Source organism: Bombina bombina, chromosome 7 (assembly GCF_027579735.1).
Source record: "Bombina bombina isolate aBomBom1 chromosome 7, aBomBom1.pri, whole genome shotgun sequence".
Lineage (NCBI taxonomy): Eukaryota > Metazoa > Chordata > Amphibia > Anura > Bombinatoridae > Bombina > Bombina bombina.
This window is the reverse complement of record NC_069505.1, coordinates 232,154,795-232,178,172: the sequence shown is the minus strand read 5'-3', so window position 1 is coordinate 232,178,172 and position 23,378 is coordinate 232,154,795. Positions and strand designations below refer to the sequence as shown.

Here is a 23,378-nt window from a genome sequence, read left to right as displayed (position 1 = left end):
TTATTCTATTCTGAAATTGTGAGCTTTTCAGTTCCTGTTAGAAATGGAAGTGCAGAACACTGTTATATTCCACACAGCCATTGGCTACACACTATAATAGTGATCTATTTATAACTGTCTCTAATTGGCCACAGCAGAGAAGGTAACCTAAGTTACAACATGGCAGCTTCCATTGTTTTGAGACACAAACTTTACATTTATTTTGTCAATAGTTAAACAACTAATGAACCTTTATAAAATATTTAAATGTTATTTTCAGACTAATCTTTTCTTTGAATTCATCATTCTATCCAGCCTTTATTTAGTGTTTAATGTCTCGTTAAAGGTCCCACTAAGGATTGAGTGACAACTGGTTTAAAATGACATCTCACGGATGGTGACATGATCTACAAGAATTAACACATTTTCAAAAAATATTTTTATTTTATTTTATTTGTACAGGAACAACTGTTCCACAAAAAATGTGTGATTGAAACGCGTTGAATGGGACCTGCTACACTCTATTAAACTTCATCTACCACTGTCACAAAGCTGTGTGACCCTGCAACTTTAAACTTTTCTCCTGACCCTGTAAGTTAAAATCTACCTTTGGCAACTTCAGGGTACACAGTGTTACTGCTAAACACTGACCAAAGATTTCTTCAAACCTCAAAAAGTCTGAGGGAACCCAGATGAAAGTAATATTTGGGCTATAAGAAGAAAGGAAAACAAAAAAGGATAACTACATTAACAGAATGGATCATCACCTCTGACCTCTGAATCAAAGAGAAGGTCAGGTGACTCATCAGAAGCACCAGAATCAAACAGTCTGTGAATCCCTCACAGTGAAGAATATCAGCGGTTGCAACCAGGACAGAATAAGGTACCTCTACACTAATTTGCACTGCGGTTTTTTAAATCACGCAAACTGAACTTTAAAGACATCAAGGTATTCATATTTTAAATTAACCATTTCCATTAACCACGATTGTTTTGGCTCTAAATTCAGAATAACAGCTGCTTTTTGCCTTTTAACTATCCAGCACACCTGAGCCAATTATATGTCTAAGGAGAGTAACTGTGTAACTTGATAACGATATTTGTTACTTGACCTTTAAAGTCGTCAATCCCCGGCCTTAATCTTATAACCATTATAAGTTAAAATAATAACATAAATAAAAGAGTTACACACAGCTTTGGTATAAAATTTGGCCGCAGCCATTTTATTAACAACACAATTTAAATATTGAGTAATAAATATTTTCAAACATTTTCAAACATTTTTCCACAGAACATACCTGATGTTCATAAATAACATTACTGACAAATAAAACATAAACCACAGCGGTGCTAGTTCCCAAACCCACAAAAACAAGATGGCCGTTATTCAACAACTGGACTCAGCTATATCCCTGTTGAGTCCGTCCAAGTACACCTAAACTTTAATAGGGAACCCCTTGCCCCTATAAAACCAGTTGTCCACTCACCCCATGGAGAGGCAACTACTTAAAATCCTCCAAATCACTTGGCCATATTGCGTACCATATTTGTCTGGGAACTAGCACCCCCGCCTTGCTGCGACAAACACGAACAAGGAAGGAAAACAAAGATTAGGGAGGGAGGGAGCACTTTCTAGAAAGGTTTGATAATTATTCTGATGACAGATTCTCCCGCTCTTTCTTTAAATGCGTAACAGCGCGTGCTAAGCCCGCCCCCTACAGTAAATAACCAATCACACCCAAGGCCTAATTCCTCCAACGGTCAAGTCCCCTTCCCGTTACTTCGAACTCCCAGGGGTTCCCTGACCTTTAAAGTCGTCAATCCCCGGCCTTAATCTTATAACCATTATAAGTTAAAATAATAACATAAATAAAAGAGTTACACACAGCTTTGGTATAAAATTTGGCCGCAGCCATTTTATTAACAACACAATTTAAATATTGAGTAATAAATATTTTCAAACATTTTCAAACATTTTTCCACAGAACATACCTGATGTTCATAAATAACATTACTGACAAATAAAACATAAACCACAGCGGTGCTAGTTCCCAAACCCACAAAAACAAGATGGCCGTTATTCAACAACTGGACTCAGCTATATCCCTGTTGAGTCCGTCCAAGTACACCTAAACTTTAATAGGGAACCCCTTGCCCCTATAAAACCAGTTGTCCACTCACCCCATGGAGAGGCAACTACTTAAAATCCTCCAAATCACTTGGCCATATTGCGTACCATATTTGTCTGGGAACTAGCACCCCCGCCACCGACTGGACTGACCGAACAGCCCAGTCCCGCCAAACCCAATATTTTTCCCAAAGCTTCTTTTATATCGAAAATAAATAGCTGCAGCCCAAATTGGTTAAAATGAACACCATCTTTTAAATAAAATTCCTCAGCCCCATCTACTTCAAAATCTGGGTGGAAAACTACGCCTCCCCCCAACCTCTTAACAAAAGAGCTAATTATTTTGTTAATTTTTTTACGACTCTTTTCTAGCCTATCATAATCCCTCGCTGATCTCCAAACCAACCTAGGAGTAATCTGTGACCAAATTATTTTGATTTCAGGATGAAGTTCCTTTATGTTGCCCAGATCTCTTTTGATTCTTCTAACTAGTTCCTTTTGAGGAATCATACCTAAATCATTTCCCCCCAAATGCACTATCAAAACCTGAGGACGAGGAAACATTCTGCCAAAATCTAGAAACAACGGAAAAAAGAGTTCCCAGCACATCCCCCTAATCCCAAACCATTTGACCTCCCATTGATCCACAGGACACCCAAGCTGAAGGCCGCCCATTTTCTTACTGGCCTCAGCATTGGCCCAGTATATAAACGAATGCCCCATCACCCATACGATCTTTACACCTAAAATAAGAGAAAAAGGAGTGTTCAGGATGATTACAACTCAAACATTCCAAAACATACATTCTATTCAAGGTTTTTTTTTTTTTTTTTTTTTTTTTTTTAATCCTTAAATCAGGCCTAACATAAGATTTATAACGACTTGAACCCCATCTACCAATCTTTTTAACTATATCCTCTCTGAGACCTAACATAGCGGCTTCAGTAGCAGCTCCAATCCGGAAAGAATGAGATCCAAACTCTAAAGGATTAAGACCCAATAAAACAATTGAACCTCTTAAAATGGCTCTAAATTGATATTGTGATAAAAAAGAACCGTCTGAATGAACCAACAAAGGGCCATCCTGCAAAGGCCGTATGGACCCATAAAGCATCATTACCTGACATGGACATATTTCACCACCACTAGGGAATAGCACTATGTTCTTGCCTTTCCCATATATGTCCGTTTTACTATTTCTCAGTAATATTTCTACTCTGTTATCATTCCATATTACATCTTCTTTTTGTAAACCACCTGACACTTTTTTGCTAGGGCTTACCAATTCCGAAACTCTAAATGCCCCAAAAAAGGCCAATACAAAGGCCGTTCTAAATAATATTAATTCAAATCTTGATGCACAAATCTCTGCTAATACCACCCAAACTTTTTGAAGTAAAGAAAATGTAATAGGTCTTCTCTTATCTCTAACCTTTGTCTTTTTCTTCAAGCCTTTAAGAACCTGACGGACCCAAAAAACCTTTGTAACATCAGACAAACCTAATAAGCGAAATCTAAAAGCAAGGGCCGCCAATCTTCTTTCCATATTAGATGGTGACAAACCCACATTTCCCCAATGCCACATCCATTCCAATAAGCAACCCGTGACATCATCATACCCTTCTTTAATTTCAGATTGACATAACCACATTTCCCATTCCTTCCAAACTGATACATAGGACGTCCAAGTACCTGGAGCCAAAGATTTTTTAATTAATTCAGCCAATCCTCCGTCCCAAGCTTCCAAAGTTGGACGGGAAACGTCGCTCCAACTACGTCCGCCTGAGGCGCCAACTCTCGAAAGCGAGACCACTGTGAACGAGATAAAGAATCTGCTATCAAATTAAGCTTACCAGGGATATGTTTTGCCCTGACGAAAACATTCATACTTAAACATTTCAGGACTAGCACTCTTAATAAACGCAAAACTGGTAATGATGATGCAGATAAAGAATTAATAGCAGAAACAACACCCATATTATCTGTATGAAACAATATGGATTTATTCATCAAATCCACTTCCCACACAAACAGAGCCACCAGAATAGGAAATAGCTCAAGGAAAACTAGGTTCTTGGTTAAACCTAAATTGACCCACTCTTGAGGCCACACTTCAGCGCACCAATGCCCTTGAAAATAAGCCCCGAAACCAACACCCCCAGCTGCATCAGTTATCAAATCCAAATCAACATTAGAGACCCTAGCTTCCATGAATATTGCAACACCATTAAAATTTTTAAGGAATTCCAACCGAACTTTCAAATCATCCTTGTGACCTTTTTTAATCCTTACAAAATGATGAGGCTTACTAACACCAGACGTAGCCAATGACATTCTTCTAGAAAAACTCTACCAATAGGAATGATTCTGCAAGCAAAATTCAACTTTCCAAGTAAAGATTGCATTTTTCTCAAAGTCACCTTACGGACCGCCAAAAATTGCTGAATCATTTCTGACAAATCCACAATCTTTTCCAGAGGTAGCCTACATTCCATACTTTCAGAATCTATTGTAATACCCAGAAATTTAAGGGCCGTAACTGGACCCTCAGATTTTTCCATTGCAATAGGAACCCCAAAATCAGATGCCATTGAATAAAAACAATCCCTTAATTTCAAACAAACGTCCGAATCATGGGGACCAACAAAAAGAAAATCATCCAGATAATGAACTACTGACGAAAATCCAGACCTGAATTTAACAACCCATTCCAAAAATGAACTAAAGCATTCAAACAGAGAACAAGAAATAGAACAACCCATCGGGAGACATAAGTCAATGTAGAGAAAACCCTCAAAACAACAACCCAGCAAATAATGTGAAGAAGGATGAACTGGAAGTAACCGAAAAGCCGCCTCAATATCTATTTTAGCCATTAAAGCGAATTGCCCAGCCTCTCTAACCAACTTAACCGCCATGTCAAATGATGTATAAGACACAGACGATAATTCATCCGGAATATCATCATTAACAGATCCACCTTTTGGAAATGATAAGTGGTGAATTAAACGAAATTTACCAGGCTCTTTCTTAGGAACCACTCCTAAAGGAGAAATACGCAAATGGGGGATAGGAGATATTTTAAAAGGACCTGCCATTCGACCCAAAGAAACCTCCTTCTCAAGCTTACTCCTAACAACCTCAGGCCATTCCCTAGCAGACTTAAGGTTACCCCTGTAATGAACAACGCCTCCAGAAGATGGAATTCTGAAACCAAACTCAAAACCATGTAGCAACAACAAGGCCTTATCACCACAACCTTTCTGTTTAGCGTAAAGTACGAGCCACAGCTCCATCCCGCTTAGCCTCACCGGAGTTAATCCCTTTTTCAGGGAGCTCCTGTGTTCCTCCCAATTTGTTCTTTTTGAAACACTTACTGGAAGGGTGGGATCCACCACACCCAGAACATTCGTGTCTGAATTTACATGATGCTCCCCATTTACAGAACTTTTCATTGAAAGCAAAACAGAAACCTTTTTTGGCTGTTGCCGACGAACCGTTTTGAAGAGATCCGCCGGCACTCCCTCGAAAGGGCTGCGAAGACCTTAACGGAGTCATCACTTTTAGCCATAGACCCATATCACGATCATCCCATTTCATCTCAGGCTTAACCGACAAACGTTGTCTAAATTGTTCATCATAATACCACCAAGCCATACCACCATATGTTCTCTGAGCAGCTGCAATTTCATCTAAATAACAAAAGAGGGCCGCTCCTTGATCAGGGAACTTAACAGCAAATACACTAGCATAAATAACAAAAGCCTGGAACCAGTTAGTAAATGTTTTTGGTAATTTTCTGTAACGTCTTTTCCTTTCCTCCTCTTCCTTCTTGGCCGAATCCTTTTTTGAATCTTCAGGTATCTCAAAAGACTGATCAAGAGGAAGGAGGGAAAATAATTCAATAAAATCTCTCTTGTATATCTTTTCTCTTAACTCTACCGTCAAATGCATGCCCAAAGGCCCAATAGAACACAAACAAGACCTGGCCAAAGCCGTGTCAGCAATCTTCAGCTCAGGACCCCCATCCGTTTTGTTATCAACATTAGTCCCCTTTTGCTGAGATAAACCGACCATTTGAGATTGAGGTACTGACCCTACATCCTTTATTCCCTCACCACCAATCCCTAATACCCTATTTTGGTTAACCAATTCTGTGGGAACCCATGAATTGGCGACTCCCCCCGTGACTTTTGCTCCTTCTAATTTGGCTAACAAGTCCCTTAAACCTGCTACAACAGTTATAGATAAGGGATCAGCATGCACACCAACTGTATCAATCCCCACATTCAGATTCACAACACCAGATCCCTCATTACCTGTACTCGGGTCCTGAGGCACTGCAGACTGAATCCTTTGAGATGCAGCCGTAACCTTCTCTGTATTCTGGAAACCAGTAGCCCTGGGATCCGTGTTAGACATTAATTGCTGCCCTTTTTCCGTCTGTAAAAAAGAAACATGTGACAAACCCCCAGAAGGTGCCCAAATTCCAATGCCCCTACTAGCTGTAGACATACCCAACCTACTATCCACTGAAACACCCTTACCCTTCTTAGCTGATGGGACCTCAAACCCTTCTCCCCTTAAATCCCCATACCTCTTGCGTTGTCTACCTCTACCTTGTATTCTCCCAATCCCAGACCTGTTTGGACGTTGAACAGAGTTAACCGAGCTATGAAATGTATTATTAATACTCTGACCCATCATGCCCTGAAGACCAAAATTAAAATTGTTGGCCGTACTCACCCTTGTTTCTTCTCCCTTTGCATTAAAACGTTCCACCCCTGGAACGCCGTCCTCAATATCCAGCCTGATATTTTCCGTCCAAGATTCCTGAAGGCCATAAGCCTCCCCACTTAGGCCGTCATTTCCCACCATTAAAAGACCCTGGGAATTCTCAGGCCGTGACCCAGTTTCATTCCCATCTAAAAGAAAAACATCATTAGTGACAGGTAAATTTTTAATTACTTCAACATTCCTATCCCTCAAAATTCTTAACTCGCCCTTTAAAACTGGATCACCCGTGACCCTGACTGACGTATTAAACTGGCTAATAGTGTTAACTACATTGGGAGAAGGAGGAATAAAATCCTCCTCAGAAGAATCTAAATATAAATCTAATTCTACCACACCGTTATCAACCTCGGTATCATGATGACTATCGCTGGCTTCAGGCCTTTCCACCCTCTCGTCTAACACCCGATAAGCCTGATTTTCCGTATTATTGCAAGGTCTTAAAAACTGAGCCGACTTAGAAACATTATGTAACTGTTCTGAAACTGCCTGAGGTATTTCAATCGGCCCTGATACAATCAAACCCTCACCTTTCTTTTTCATTAAGGCGCTACCTAAACTACATATACTCGCTTGTTCATTACCCTCACACAGAGAAATAGGCCTCGGCAGGCCGTCACTTTTACTAGCTTGCTTTTTCCCTCTAATTACTACTTTCTGGCCTAAATTGGCCGTCTTACCCTTAGGCAAAGAATCACCCTTCATTACAGGCTCAGTGAATTGTTCCGTAATGGAACAAGTGCTCCCGGACTGCGTCACATTATCAGCAAACTCCGCTCCGGTCTGCCGACTTCCGGAGCTCGAACTTGACTTCTTCCTCACAGACGCCTTTAACCCCGGACTGGGGCTGGATTTTCTCCGACCGCTATTACCCCCTTCAGCATCAGAACGAACTGGAGGCCTCGAACGCCTCGATGTTTTCGGAGCCACCTCAACGATATCCACTCTGGGTTCGACGACCGGGCTAAGCAATGGACGTAATTTTTCTTCGAGCCAGGTAGGGCCCATTTTTGCAGCTTCCAACTTAAGTTGGTCAAAAATCGCATCAAAATGCGACATCGCAGAATTACTAACTGACAAGCACAGCACTTTCTAGAAAGGTTTGATAATTATTCTGATGACAGATTCTCCCGCTCTTTCTTTAAATGCGTAACAGCGCGTGCTAAGCCCGCCCCCTACAGTAAATAACCAATCACACCCAAGGCCTAATTCCTCCAACGGTCAAGTCCCCTTCCCGTTACTTCGAACTCCCAGGGGTTCCCAAAGAACTGCAAAGCTGTTATGCTAAATTTCTAATCACAGTTGTACTGAAACCGTTACGCTCACCTTCCAATAACATTTTGAACATTAGCACTGTATCTATTTGCTTTAATATATTAAGATTGATATATTTGTGCCTTTTACAAATTTAATTCACCAATTTGTTGCTTGCCATATGTTATCTATAGAATTAATTCTTTTATACCTGGAATTCTAGGGTTTATCAATATATGGTTCTAGTTTGTTTTTAAAAGTGTTGAATAAGGGAGACGTCCCTTTATTAATTAGGAATAGCATTTGCTGTTGTTTTTATGTGTTATAAGAATTTTTAAATAAACAAGATTGTATAATACATTAGTTAGATTGGTATCATCATTTCCAAGCTTCTATTAGCGCTGCTAAATAAACCTCATTTTTCTCTAATCAAAACAGCCCCATTTTAATGGTAACAACTTACCCCAGACAACCAATCGTTTAACTCTAATCCTCACGTAAGCATAACATTTATTTTAACCTTTTAGATTTCAGGAGGGTTGCAAAGCATTGCAGGGAATTAACCCAATCACTACCTCCAAAGGCAGCATTTTAAATATGGGTGTCCAGAGGGGGCATCGGGTAAACCCCCTGGAATTTTGTATTTTGCTTGTTATATCTAAGGTTAAAGGGACAGCCTAGTTAAAATTAAACGTGCATGATTCAGATAGGGCATGTAATTTTAAACAACTTTCCAATTTATTTTCATCATCAAATTTGCTTTGTTCTCTTGTTATTTTTTGTTGAAAGCAAACCTAGGTAGGCTCATATGCTAATGTATAAGCCATTGAACTGCCTCTTATCTCAGAGAATTTGAACAGTTTTGACAGTTAGACACTGCTAGTTTATGTGTGCCATATAGATAACATTGTGCCCACTCCCGTGGAGTTATTTAAGAGTCAGCACGGATTGGCTAAAATTCAAGCCTGTCAAAAGAACTGAAATAAGGGGGCAGTCTGCAGGGGCTTAGATACAAGGTTATCACAGAGGTAAAAAGTACATTAATATAACTGTTGGTTATGCAAAACTGGGGAATGGGTAATAAAGGGATTATCTATCTTTTTAAACAATAACAATTCTGGAGTAGACTGTCACTGAAGCACCCAGTTGTTGCAATAAACCACCATTTTTAAAATGATATATAACAATTTTGTACAACAAAAAATATTCTTTAAATGCCCATGATTATAAACCTTGCAATAATTTCAATGCAGTGATTTTTTATTATGCAATTTTCACAGAGGCGTTTCTTGCCCATTTGTCTGTGACTATAATTATACAATTGCATTTGGTGACAAAATCGTTCTAACTAAAGCTTTGTGCCTTTTTTCATGTCGTGTGTAAGCAAAGTGATTCAAGTGATTGATGAGCAGACAAATTGACTTCCTTTTGTTGATTTGCCTCTCATAAGTGTTGGGATAAAAACACAGACCCAGGCTCACTTGTGAAAAGTAGGCCGGACGCCAATTTGTTGTAGGAACTTCTTGATCTTTTTCAGCTACTGTTTGTCACTGAGCTTTGGAGCCTGTGTCTGACTATGTGCCACACACGGTGAGTGCGGTTTGTCAAGAGTGGGATAGGTAAATAAATGCAGAGCAAATTAAACCCACATCAGTAATCGCACCTTTAGTGCTAAAAGGAACTTTCCCTTTCATTTCCACCCCTCTGCTCAACTTCCTAAGATAAATCTTTAGAGAGCTAAAAGGATATATCCTTCTGAAAGAGAAAGATAATAAAATACTGTAGAATGTATAATTTAAAATTTAAAAAATGGTTGATGTTTTAAAATTTAAGGCAGATTTTAAAATGATAGTTGAATTATAGTTTTAATACACATCAGGTTTTTTTAATAATTAGAATTTTAGTAAAAAATGTGAACTATTTTTATATAAAAAGAATTACAGTTATGATATTAATTTCACACAAATATTCTTTTTAGTTTTCCTTCTTCAGAAAATCATTTATGTTCAGAAAATCTCCACTAAGGGAACGATTTATCATGTTCGGGTGGACATGATTCGCTATAGCGTACATGTCCACCGCACATCGATTGTATCTGGGATAATTGACACCCCCTGCTAGCGGCCAATTGGCTCAGAGGTGGCAGACAAGTTAAGGAACAGCAGTCTTAAGACTGCTGCTTCTTAACATGTTTCCGGTGAGCCTGAAGGGTCGCGCAGACACTGCTGCATTTGCAGCATCATAAATCGGCCCCTAAGTGTTTCAAAATTATGGTTCATTGGGAGTCTTCAAACAATGCTGTGTATAAGAAGCATAACATTTTATTTTGATCATTAGATATGTAATAGAAATATTTATTTTTTAAATAGAGAAAATAAATTATAATCTTAATTTCCCATTAACACCTTTACCACTGAAACATATTACACCTTGTGCTAAAGCCATTTTTAGAATTTTGCTCTAAACAATTTTAACATTAATTTGTGGGATATATACTGTGAGCTAGCCACACAAATCATATATACAGGTGTACCTCGGAGATATTTCCAGACCACCGCAATAAAGTGATATCTAAAGAATGAAGGACAATAGATAATAGAAGTAAATTGGAATGTTGTTTAAAATTGTTTTCTCTATCTGACTCATGAAAGAAAAAATTGGCTTTCATGTCCCTTTATGTGTGCATTAGTATTATGTCAAAAACAAACAATGTACATACCTTAATTCAAAAATATGTTATTGCTAAAAAATGCTAACCATCATCAGAGCCTTCAGTAAATCATATTTTTTAATTGCTGCTGGTGTATATAGGTGTGTATATATATATATATATATATATATATATATATATATATATATATGTATTCATTTGTGTATATGTTGGAAAATGGCGCTGATAGACTTGCTCGACAATGGGTTGCGAAGAACCTTCAATTCGTAAAATGAGCAATATTTACGAAGCGCTATAAAGCAAAGCACAATAAAACATGGTATGCCTGTATTGTATTTTGTGCTTTTTACAAAATAAATCATGACTTTTCAAAATGTATCTCCAGTTAGGGCTTCAAAGCCTAATACAGATTCTATATAATAGTTGGCTGATATTTTTCAGACACCCCTGTGACATCAGGATTTTTTATAATCAGATTTTTTTTTTACTGCTATGCCATTTTACGCTGGATGCTGAAACAAATTTTCAGGTTTTGTATTGTTACCATACAAGCCATATATATATATAAGGTAACAGTTTAAACCATATTGCACTTCAAGAAACAAGATCTGCAAACATAAAATATTAGATTGTGTTTACAAAACACTAAAAGGGATATTATAAATCAGTATAACTAAAATACCTACCAGGCAAGCCGTTCATGTAGTAAATGAAACAGCTGAAGTGTATACGATTTGGAATGTATCGTGTTTTATAACTTTCTTTCTAAATTTGCTGCCCCTTAATGCTGCAGCCCTTGGCCTAGGCCACAACTGGGCCCTTGATAGATGCAAGTTTAAAGGGATATGAAACCCAAATTATTCCATGATTCAGATAGAGAATTTGATTTTACTTCTATTATCATTTTTTCTTTGTTTTCTTGGTATCTTTCCTTGAGAATCAGGGACGTATGCTTAGGAGCCGGCCCATTTCTGGAACACTATCTGGCTCCAGTTTTGCAAGAATGGTATTCATTTGCAAGAGCACTAGATAACAGCACTATTTCCTGCCATGTAGTGCACCTAGGTATCTCTTTAACACAGAATATCATGGAAACAAATTTGATAATAGAAGTAAAGTGGAAACTTTTTTTTAAATGGTTTGTTCTGTCTGAATCACAAAACAACATTTTGGGGTTTTATATCCCTTTAAAAGGTGGTGTGGCGGTCATCTTGCGCCTGTTTAGGTATTTTTATAAAACCATCACAACATTTATTGTAAGTGGGTAAACAGCTAAGGAAACTGCATCAGTCTTCATAGAGACAAATGGTGAATTTCTCAGGGTGGGCTCTCATACACTCAACATAGTCAGATGATGTCAGACCCCAGGAATCAATAGGATCATTTCCTTTTACTTTAACATTGACACATTGTCATTTGGGTCATATGTGTTTGCTACTGGTTTGCCAAAGTCTTGCTGTGGCTCTAAATGTGTTGGGAAGAGCTCATTATTAGTCATTAGCAAGCGAACGCGCCTCCCCTGATCACACTAAATCACAGCGGGTGTCCTTTCTGCTTGGGTGGCTTTGACACTACAAATGTATTTTATGGGATCCTTAGAACTGGCTCCTGTTGTGACTTAAATGTGCGACCCCCAAACATTAACATTAATTTGGAAGAACCTGTGATCTCTATAAGACTTTAAAGTTTTTTGTATTGATATAAAGAGGTCAAGAGAAACTGTACAAGAAATTTAAATGGCTTAAAGTGAATGTAAAGTTTGATGCTAAAGTGCCCGGTTTTTAAAAGTTTGATTAAAAACAGGGGCACTTTAATTCATCAAAATTTACATTTCACTCCTGTTGTGAAAAAAAACTTACCTTTTAAACTTCACAGCAGCTCCAGCTTCCTCCACCCATTTCAAAGCCTCTTCCTGGGTCTAAAATGAGGCATCCAGCTTCCTTCAATCACAGCGTTGTATCAGACACTGATTCCCCCGGGGGGGAAGCTGTGATTGGAGGATGACCTATCAATCATTTCTGACATCAGAAATGGCTTGTGAGACCAGAGGAAGCTGTAGCTGCTGTGAAGATTAAAAGGTAAGATTTTTTTCACAACAGGAGTGAAATGTAAATTTTGATGAATGAAAGTGCCCCTGTTTTTAATCTAAGTTTTAAAAACCGGGCACTTTAGCATCAAAATTTACATTCACTTTAATTCAGTATTTGCATAATGAGTATGATCTGCTGTCTGTTTTCTTAACCCTTTAGTTTCCAGAACAGCACAAATCTTAAATGGCAAAGAGTTAAAAAAGAATTAGATACAATAAAGAAAGCAGATATTGAACAACACATAGTTAATAAGTGTTTTTTATGTTCCCAAGGCAATTAGATCAAATCATTTTCTTGACTCAGTGCTCTCTGCAGTCGTTCAGAACCTTTCCTAGATAATTATGTGTCTACCCTCCACAAAGCAGTTAAACACAATTTTTACATTTTAATATCACTTTAATCACTTTGGGCAGAAGTTAATCGTTGTTAAAATTACTTCCAAAACACCTTGAAATTTACAATCTTGTCAGATTTTTGTTTTGTGCTTGCGGAAGTATGTTTTTGTTTCACATTAAAGTCTATGGGAGCCAACTATGTAAATTTCCACACAGTTTACACTGAGCCTATTAATGGCTTTTTTTACTTGTTGTGTGGTAAAATGTCAAAATGTGAAATACTTTTAAAATATGTAAAACACACACCTTATAAAATCACATTAATAATTAAGAGTTAATGGGCAAGTAATATATATATTTTATACATAAAAAAAGTATCTGTAAATAAAAATACAAAATATTTTGAATCAAGAAATTGTATATATTAAAGTAATAATCCATCATTTATAATTATATTAAAATCGTATTTAAAACCACTGAAAAAATATATTAACTAAACACACACACATATATATATATATATATATATATATATATATATATATATACACATGAATTAGCCTAGTACATATTTTTTTTTTTTTTTTTTTGTAGCTGTTGTCTCTCTCCCATATACTATATGTTTACTTAAAAAAGGCAAAAAATAAAAATAAAACAAGTATTGGGATTGAGACTGCAGCGCTTTACTTTATTATATTTATTAATATCTTGGGAAAAAAAAAACACAAAAAAAAAAACAAAGACATAAAAAAAAAAAAAAAAACCCTCCCCTCCTCCCGCCCCCCCCCCCCGTGCTCCCCCTATACTCCATCTCTGTTTAGGAATGCTTCCCAATAGAAGCGTATCTTTAGAAAACAGTCCTCCCTCTTAGATTTTTTATATGAGTACTCTTCTAGCTCCAATAGCTCATTTACTCTGGGTATTAGCATGTCTTCATTCAGTATATCCTTTTTTTTCCAATTCCTTGCTATAATAGATTTGGTACCATTTAAAATATATGTTATAAGTTTAGCTTTAATTTTACAGCTACCTTTAATAGGTCTATTCATAAGAGCATTATATATGTCCAATTGAACTGTTTCATTTAGGATAAACTGAATGCAAGAGGAGGTGCCCGACCACAGCCTCTGAATCGATGGGCAATCCCACCATATATGTTTCATCGTCCCGGTCATGCCGCACCTCCTCCAACAATATTTTGACGCATTCGGATAGATGCTATGCAATCTGGCTGGTGTAAGATACCATCTAGTTAATACTTTTTAATTAAGTTCTTGAATGTTTGAAGATACTGATGTCTCAGCTGTTTTTATAAAGATATGATTCCACTCTGCATTTTCAAGCTGAGTGCCAGTCTCTTTTTCCCATTTGTGTATATATGCGTGGTTTTTAGGTTTATCCGTCTCTGTTAAAAATTTGTAACTGTAAGAAATTGACCCTTTTATTGGGGTTCCTTTATAACATATCTTTTCAAAAGTAGTTAATTCTCTTACTAAGTTATCTTTTAGCCTGTGATTAAAAATAAAGTTTTTTAATTGGAGATATTTTAGCCATTTTGAATATGATCCCCCTGCTATATTTATGAGGCTTTCCTTAGGCTTCAATTTGCCTTGTTCAAGAAAATTTACTAGTGGGGTTGTATCTTGTATCTGTTTTATATTATAGCATCTAGGGATTATACCTCCCTGGAATTCAGCGTTATTGTCTATCGGTAGTAATGGTGATGGAAGTGTCGATATGCTGGGATATGTACCTACTATATTATCCCACTGTGTTGTTATGTGTTGGATCAGAGGGTAGTCTCCTATGCCTGGGGGTCTGCTTTCTGCCGTTATCCAACATAGATTGCTAATTGTGTGATATTGGATTAAATCTGTTTCTAATGCTACCCATGCTTTATTATCTTTATTTGTATGCCAGTCTATTACCCTCTGCAGTACTATTGCTCTAGAGTAATTCTTGATATTTGGTACTCCCATCCCTCCTTTTTTTTTTGACATGTATACTGTGGTTGTATTTATCCGGGATTTTTTCCCGTTCCAGATGAAGGCATTAATCATCCTCTGGAAGTCAATACAATAGTTTTTTGGAAGAGCTATGGGAACTGTCTGTAGAATATATAAAATGCGGGGAAGAACATTCATTTTTATTGTATGTATCCGCCCAAACCAGGAAAGTGATTTTTTTTTCCATTGGTTAAGATCTTGCTGGATGTTTTCAGCTAATTTCACATAGTTTTCTAGATACAAACTTGCCATATCTGTCGTTAGATAGACACCCAGATATTTAAGCGAGGACTCTCTCCAAGAGTATGGATTTTGTTGTTTACAAATCTGGAGGATCGGTGCAGGTGTTGAGATAAATATAGCCTCTGATTTGTTATTATTTATCAAGAAATTTGAATGTTTGCCAAACTCTTGGAAGACCTCTTCTAGGGCTTTAATTGAGTCCTCTGGGTTGGTCAAGGTCAATAAAACGTCATCGGCGTATAACGATATTTTATATTCTTTCTTCCCGATGTTCAACCCTTTTATTTTATTATTTGACCGTATTCTAGCAGCTAGGATCTCCATAGCAATTACAAAAAGTATGGGCGACAGGGGGCAACAGCCTAGTACATATTTATGTGCGACTACTGTCTCTCTTGTATAGCAGACGAGGGCTAAGCAACATACGTTGAGACACTTCTTTTCCTCGAAACCCCCCAACCATTTACATTAAACTGGGGATTCACACCACCAATCTAAACTCACTCTTAAAGGGACATTAAACCCAACATTTTTCTTTCATGATTCAGACAGAGAATACAATTTTAAACAAAATTCCAATTTACTTCTATTATCTAATTTGCTTCATTATTTAGATCAGTGTTTTTCAACCAGTGTGCCGTGGCACACTAGTGTGCCGTGAGAGATCCTCAGGTGTGCCACGGCAGACTGACAACAGTGTGACATATTTTTTAAACTTTGCTTGTTTTTTGCTCCCAGTGCAGAGGTAGTTTGTAGGAGACATAGCATAACAGCACAATACATACAGTATGTGTGTGTTTGTGTGTATGTGTATATATATATATATATGCTGTATTAGGCTACAATGTGTGATTTTTTAAAATTTTGGGATGGTGGTGTGCCACAGGATTTTTTAATGTAAAAAAGTGTGCCACGGCAAAAAAAAGGTTAAAAACCACTGATTTAGATATCCTTTGTTAAAGAAATAGCAATGCACATGGGTGAGCCAATCACATTAGGCAAATATGTGCAGCCACCAATCAGAATCTACTGAGCCTATCTAGATATGCTTTTCAGGAAGGAATATCAAGAGAATGAAGCAAATTAGATAACAGAAGTAAATCAGAAAGTTGTTTAAAATGATATTCTCTATCTGAATCATAAAAGAAAAAAAAATTGGGTTTAATGTCCCTTTAATTATAATCATCATATTGTTTAAAAGGCGTCTCTTCTTCACAACTGGAACCCTGCGTAGTGATATAAACTACATCCAAGAGCTTATCATTATTATACTATTAGTGTGGCAAAAATGGTGGTCAGCGTTTGGACTGATGTCAGTGATTCTAACACCAATTAGCTGCCTACATTAGCCTAGTAATTTATAGTGAAGGCAAAGGAAACAACTTCAAGTTCAAGGTGTCTTTAATTAAAACATTTGTTTTTGTCCACAGTCTGAAAATATCTCTAATTTTACTATTTTAATATATTTTATTTTCATCAGAAACATAAATTAATGAGTATCTAATGGGTCTTGATGATATAGTGATGACTTTCTACAGAGATAGATGGAAATAATTATAATAAACACTCTTTTATAGAGGAGATATCTGTTAGTCTCCAAAATTGGGTAGCGTACTAGCGCTGTTTATAAAACTATAACATGACTGAACCCTCAATTTGCACTTTATGGGTGGGGCAGGTTTATGAAATAAAGCAATAATAGGATCAGAGTGAATTGTAAAGGAAACGGCTGTTCCTACTTCTATGAAAACTTAATTCCAGAATAGAAAAATCAAGGAGCATGCCCTCCAAATATAGATCAAGCTTCTTTATGAATGAATGAAAAATCATATTTGTAAAAGTGCTGGGGTTAAATACCACCTAGTGGCCAATTTAGTGCTAGTCTGTAATACTTTCCAAGCTAATGATAGATAGATACTTCGACTATATATACAATAGATAGATACTTCGACAATAGATAGATACTTTGACTGAATGCCCATCTCCTCCTCCATCCCCCCCTTTCTCCTATCCCCTTTCCCTTAGCACCTTGAGACCCTCACGGGTGATTAGTTGGCACTCTATAAGTACCCAATAGTTAGATAGATAGATAGATAGATAGATAGAATGAGGTTTGTGCCATTACTTTGAAAATTTTGTTCCACTTTGACTCTTGAAGAGAGATATTCAGTTCACTTTCCTATTGTCGTGTATAAATAGGGAGGGAGGAAGATCAGTGCGAGATAAGTCATTTACAGATTAATGAGAGCAAACCCTAAATGGGAATCTCTCATTTTACTTTTAAATGGACATAATACCCATATGCTAAATCTAGACCCCATGTCAGAGTAATTGTTTAGTATTAGTAAATCATATGCATATCTACAGATTGTTTAGTATTAGTAAGTCATATGCATATCTACAGATTGTTTAGCATTAGTAAGTCATATGTGCAACTACAGATTGTTTAGTATTAGTAAATCATATGCATATCTACAGATTGTTTAGTATTAGTAAGTCATATGCATATCTACAGATTGTTTAGTATTAGTAAGTCATATGTATAACTACAGATTGTTTAGTATTATTAAGTCATATGCATAACTACAGATTGTTTAGTATTAGTAAGTCATATGTATAACTACAGATTGTTTAGTATTATTAAGTCATATGCATAACTACAGATTGTTTAGTATTAGTAAGTCATATGCATAACTACAGATTGTTTAGTATTAGTAAGTCATATGCATATCTACAGATTGTTTAGTATTAGTAAATCATATGCATAACTACAAATTGTTTAGTATTAGTAAGTCATATGCATAACTACAGATTGTTTAGTATTAGTAAGTCATATGCATATCTACAAATTGTTTAGCATTAGTAAGTCATATGTGCAACTTCAGATTGTTTAGTATTAGTAAGTCATATGCATATCTACAGATTGTTTAGTATTAGTAATTCATGTGCATAACTAGAGATTGTTTAGTATTAGTAAGTCATATGCATATCTACAAATTGTTTAGCATTAGTAAGTCATATGTGTAACTACAGATTGTTTAGTATTAGTAAGTCATATGCATATCTTCAGATTGTTTAGTATTAGTAAGTCATATGCATAACTACAGATTGTTTAGTATTAGTAAGTCATATGCATAACTACAGAATGTTTAGTATTAGTAAGTCATATGCCTAACTACAGATTGTTTAGTATTAGTAAGTCATATGTGCAACTACAGATTGTTTAGTATTAGTAAATCATATGCATATCTACAGATTGTTTAGTATTAGTAAGTCATATGCATATCTACAGATTGTTTAGTATTAGTAAGATATATGCATAACTACAGATTGTTTAGTATTAGTAAGTCATATGCATAACTACAGATTGTTTTATTATTAGTAAGTCATATGCATATCTACAGATTGTTTAGTATTAGTAAGTCATATGCATATCTACAGATTGTTTAGTATTAGTAAGTTATATGCATAACTACAGATTGTTTAGTATTAGTAAGTCATATGTGTAACTACAGATTGTTTAGTATTAGTAAGTCATATGCGTAACTACAGATTGTTTAGCATTAGTAACTCATATGCGTAACTACAGATTGTTTAGTATTAGTAAGTCATATGCATAACTACAGATTGTTTATTATTAGTAAGTCATATGCATAACTACAGATTGTTTAGTATTAGTAAGTCATATGCATAACTACAGATTGTTTAGTATTAGTAAGTGATATGCGTAACTATAGATTGTTTAGTATTAGTAAGTCATATGCATAACTACAGATTGTTTAGTGTTAGTAAGTCATATGTGCAAATACAGATTGTTCAGTATTTTTAACTTATATGCATAACTACAGATTGTTTACTATTAGTAAGTCATATGCATAACTACAGATTGTTTAGTATTAGTAAGTCAAATGTGCAACTACCCTTATATGCATAACTACAGATTGTTTAGTATCAGTAAGTCATATGTGCAACTACAGATTGTTCAGTATTTTTATCTTATATGCATAACTACAGATTGTTTAGTATTAGTAAGTCATATGCATAACTACAGACTGTTTAGTATTAGTAAATCATATGTGCAACTACAGATTGTTTAGTATTTTTAACTTATATGCATAACAACAGATTGTTTACTAATAGTAAGTCATATGCGTAACTACAGATTGTTTTGTATTAGTAAGTCATATGCATAACTACAGATTGTTTAGTATTAGAAAGTCATATGTGTAACTACAGATTGTTTAGCATTAGTAAGTTATATACATAACTACAGATTGTTTAGCATTAGCAAGTCATATGCATAACTACAGATTGTTTAGTATTAGTAAGTCATATGCATAACTACAGATTGTTTAGCATTAGTAACTCATATTATTATTATTATTATATTTTATTTATGAAGCGTCAACATATTCCGCAGCACTGTCCATGGATACAATTCATTTAAATAAAACAGTACAAGACTTGTAAAAGACAGGACAAAATTTACAAACACATACAGGAGGGATTGAGGGCCCTATTCCCGTGGGAATTTATAATCTAGAAGGGTAGGAGGTTGAGAAACAGGAGGTGAGGACTGCAAGATTTGGAAAGATGTTAATACAGAGTTAGATGAGGGAAATGTTAGGTAAGTGAAGTTAATTTATTATTGAGTTGGGTGGTAGGCTTCTCTGAACAGAAAAGTCTTCAGAGAGCAAGGAAGACAGATTAGGGCAAAGCCTGACAGCACAAGAGAGAGTGTTCCAGAGGGTAGGTGCTGCACGACAGAAGTCCTGCAGTCTAGCATGAGAAGAGGTGATAGTTGCGGATGCAAGGAGTAGGTCATTGTTGGATCTTAGTGGACAGGCTGGAGTATACTTGTGTATTAGAGAGGATATGCAGAGGGGAGCGGCGTTGGTGAGAGCTTTGTATGTAAGGGTGAGAATTTTGAATTTAATTCTGCTGTGAATGGGGAGCCAATGAAGGGACTCGCAGAGAGGTGCAGCAGATGCAGATCGACGGGAAAGGTGGATCAGCCTGGTGGAGGCATTTAGGATAGATTGAAGGGGGGAGAGGCGGGAAAGAGGAAGGCCAGCGAGTAGGTTATGGCAGTAGTCAAGTCGGGAGATAACAAGGGAGTGGATTATTTGCTTTGTGGTGTCAGCACTCAGAAAAGGGCAAATTTTGGAAATATTGCATAGATGGTTGCGGCAGGATGTAGAAAGCGATTGGATATGGGGGACGAAGGATAGATTTGACTCAAGTGTGACTCTGAGGTAGCGGACTTGGGGCGTGTGTAACTACAGATTGTTTAATATTAGTAAGTCATATGTGTAACTACAGATTGTTTGTTATTAGTAAGTCATATGCATAACTACAGATTGTTTAGTATTAGTAAGTCATATGCATAACTTCAGATTGTTTAGTATTATTAAGTCATATTCGTAACTTTAGAATGTTTATTATTAGTAAGTCATATGCGTAACTACAGATTGTTTAGTATTAGTAAGTCATATGCGTAACTACAGATTGTTTAGTATTAGTAAGTCATATGTGTAAGATTGTTTAGTATTAGTAAGTCACATGTGTAACTACAGATTGTTTAGTATTAGTAAGTCATATGCATAACTACAGATTGTTTGGTATTAGTAAGTCATATGCATAACTACAGATTGTTTAGTATTATTAAGTCATATTCGTAACTTTAGATTGCTTATTATTAGTAAGTCATATGCGTAACTACAGATTGTTTAGTATTAGTAAGTCATCTGCGTAACTACAGATTGCTTAGTATTAGTAAGACATATGTGTAACTACAGATTGTTTAGCATTAGTAAGTCATATGTGCAACTACAGATTGTTTAGTATTAGTAAGTCATATGCGTATCTACAGATTGTTTTGTATTAGTAAGTCATATGTGCAACTACAGATTGTTTAGTATTAGTAAGTCATATGCGCAACTACAGATTCTTTAGTATTAGTAAGTCATATGTGCAACTACAGATTCTTTAGTATTAGTAAGTCATATGCGTAACTGCAGATTGTTTAGTATTAGTAAGTCATATGCGCAACTACCGATTCTTTAGTATTAGTAAGTCATATGTGCAACTACAGATTCTTTAGTATTAGTAAGTCATATGCGTAACTGCAGATTGTTTAGTATTAGTAACTCATATGCGTAACTACAGATTGTTTAGTATTAGTAAGTCATATGCGTAACTACAGATTGTTTAGTATTAGTAAATCATATTTCAAATTACAGTTTGTTTAGTATTAGTAAGACATATTCGTAACTATTATTTATTTATTGCACAGTGGATACAAATGTTTTTTATATATAAACATTATAAAAGAGAAATAGAATAATGCTGCTACTTGATATTTATTTATGATGCATATACACAGATGATGCAAAATGTGATTACAAAGTAACAATCTGGAGAAATTTGAGAGGTGCAGACAGACGGTAACTGATATAAAACTTGCTGAGGATTTTTGATCCAGAATATTTACGCGAGAAATTAGATAATCTTCCCTGTAGAAAGAACGTGAGCAGTATAAACAACATTTAGTCTGTCATTGTTGTTATTTTAGCAGAAAATGAATCAGAGAAAAACATTCTTAAATTTCCAGTTTTAAAACCATATTATCTACTTCTTTGCAGAAGCTTCCCGACTGGAGCTGGTAATGCCATGGGATTGTTTATTGAGGGGCCACATTCTTTCTCTGGTGGCAAAAAATGATGTTTTGAGAGATGATCTTTTATTTAATAAGATTAAACTTATTAAATACTTTATTTGATGTTCATTGAATGAGTGAGACACAGATCTCTGACCAGTTTCACATATCAAGTTCACATTAAGATTCTTCTATTCAAACATTGGTTCATGACACATGATTAAAACATGTCTCAAAATAATCCGAAACTCAATTACACTTCTCTTTTATTCTAGACATTTTTTTGTATGGACATTTGGGATCTCCAGTTAATTTTATATTTATAATATGTTTCCTTTTTATCTTTTTACCCAGACAAATTGTTTGACACCGTGGAGACAAACCTTAATTAAGTGATTTCCAGACACTATGTTAAGTGATGAAAATGATACCCCCGAACAGATTATAAAACGGCATGTGGAAGAATAATGAAGAGATTAAGAGAAGGATATGAATTTGATGTAAAGAGGAGGATGTATAGTGAAGGATATTGAAAGATTATGATTTCAGATGGGATTATGTCTCTGTTATATGAATCTAATGGTTTATTATGTTTTAATTCACTTTTCTCATATTCTGAAAGTTTCATGTTAATGTGCAAGTTCTGTGTGTCCTAATCTAATGAAAACAATGTACCAACAATTAAAAAATACAATTATTTGAAGACAGACTAAAACCCAATTGTTAAATTAAAGGAACAGTCTACTTAAGAATTGTTATTGTTTGAAAAGACAGATAATCCCTTTATTACATATTCCCCAGGTTTGCATAACCAACACAGTTATAATAATACAAAACCTGGCCTGTTAGAGAGACCTGAGGCAGGTTTGAAAACCCCAGATATAGAACATTCAATTTAAACAGCTTTCCATTTTACTTTTATTATCAAGTTTGCTTCTTTCTCTTTCTAACTTTTGCTGAAGCAGACGCAATGCACTTCTGGACGTTTTCTGAACACATTGTATGAGCCAATGACAAGAGGCAAATATGTGCAGACACTAAGCAGCAGTTAGCTCCCAGTAATGCCTTCCAGATTAATGAACCTGCCTAGTGCCTAGGTATGCTTTTCAATAAAGAATATCAAGAAACCATAGCAAATTTGATATTACAATAAAATTGGAAAGTTTAAAAGTGCATGTGCTATCCAAATCATGAAAAATGTAATTTTGTCTTTACTGCCC

General features: G+C 35.9%; 1 long non-coding RNA gene across 1 annotated transcript; it reads left to right on the top strand.

Moving 5' to 3' along the window:
• The first annotated feature begins 560 nt into the window (after positions 1-560).
• LOC128666193 (uncharacterized) lies at positions 561-22,910 on the top strand. Its single transcript, XR_008403216.1, has 2 exons — positions 561-862; positions 22,513-22,910. It is a non-coding gene; the product is annotated as an uncharacterized LOC128666193 (long non-coding RNA).
• The last annotated feature ends 468 nt before the right edge of the window (positions 22,911-23,378 follow it).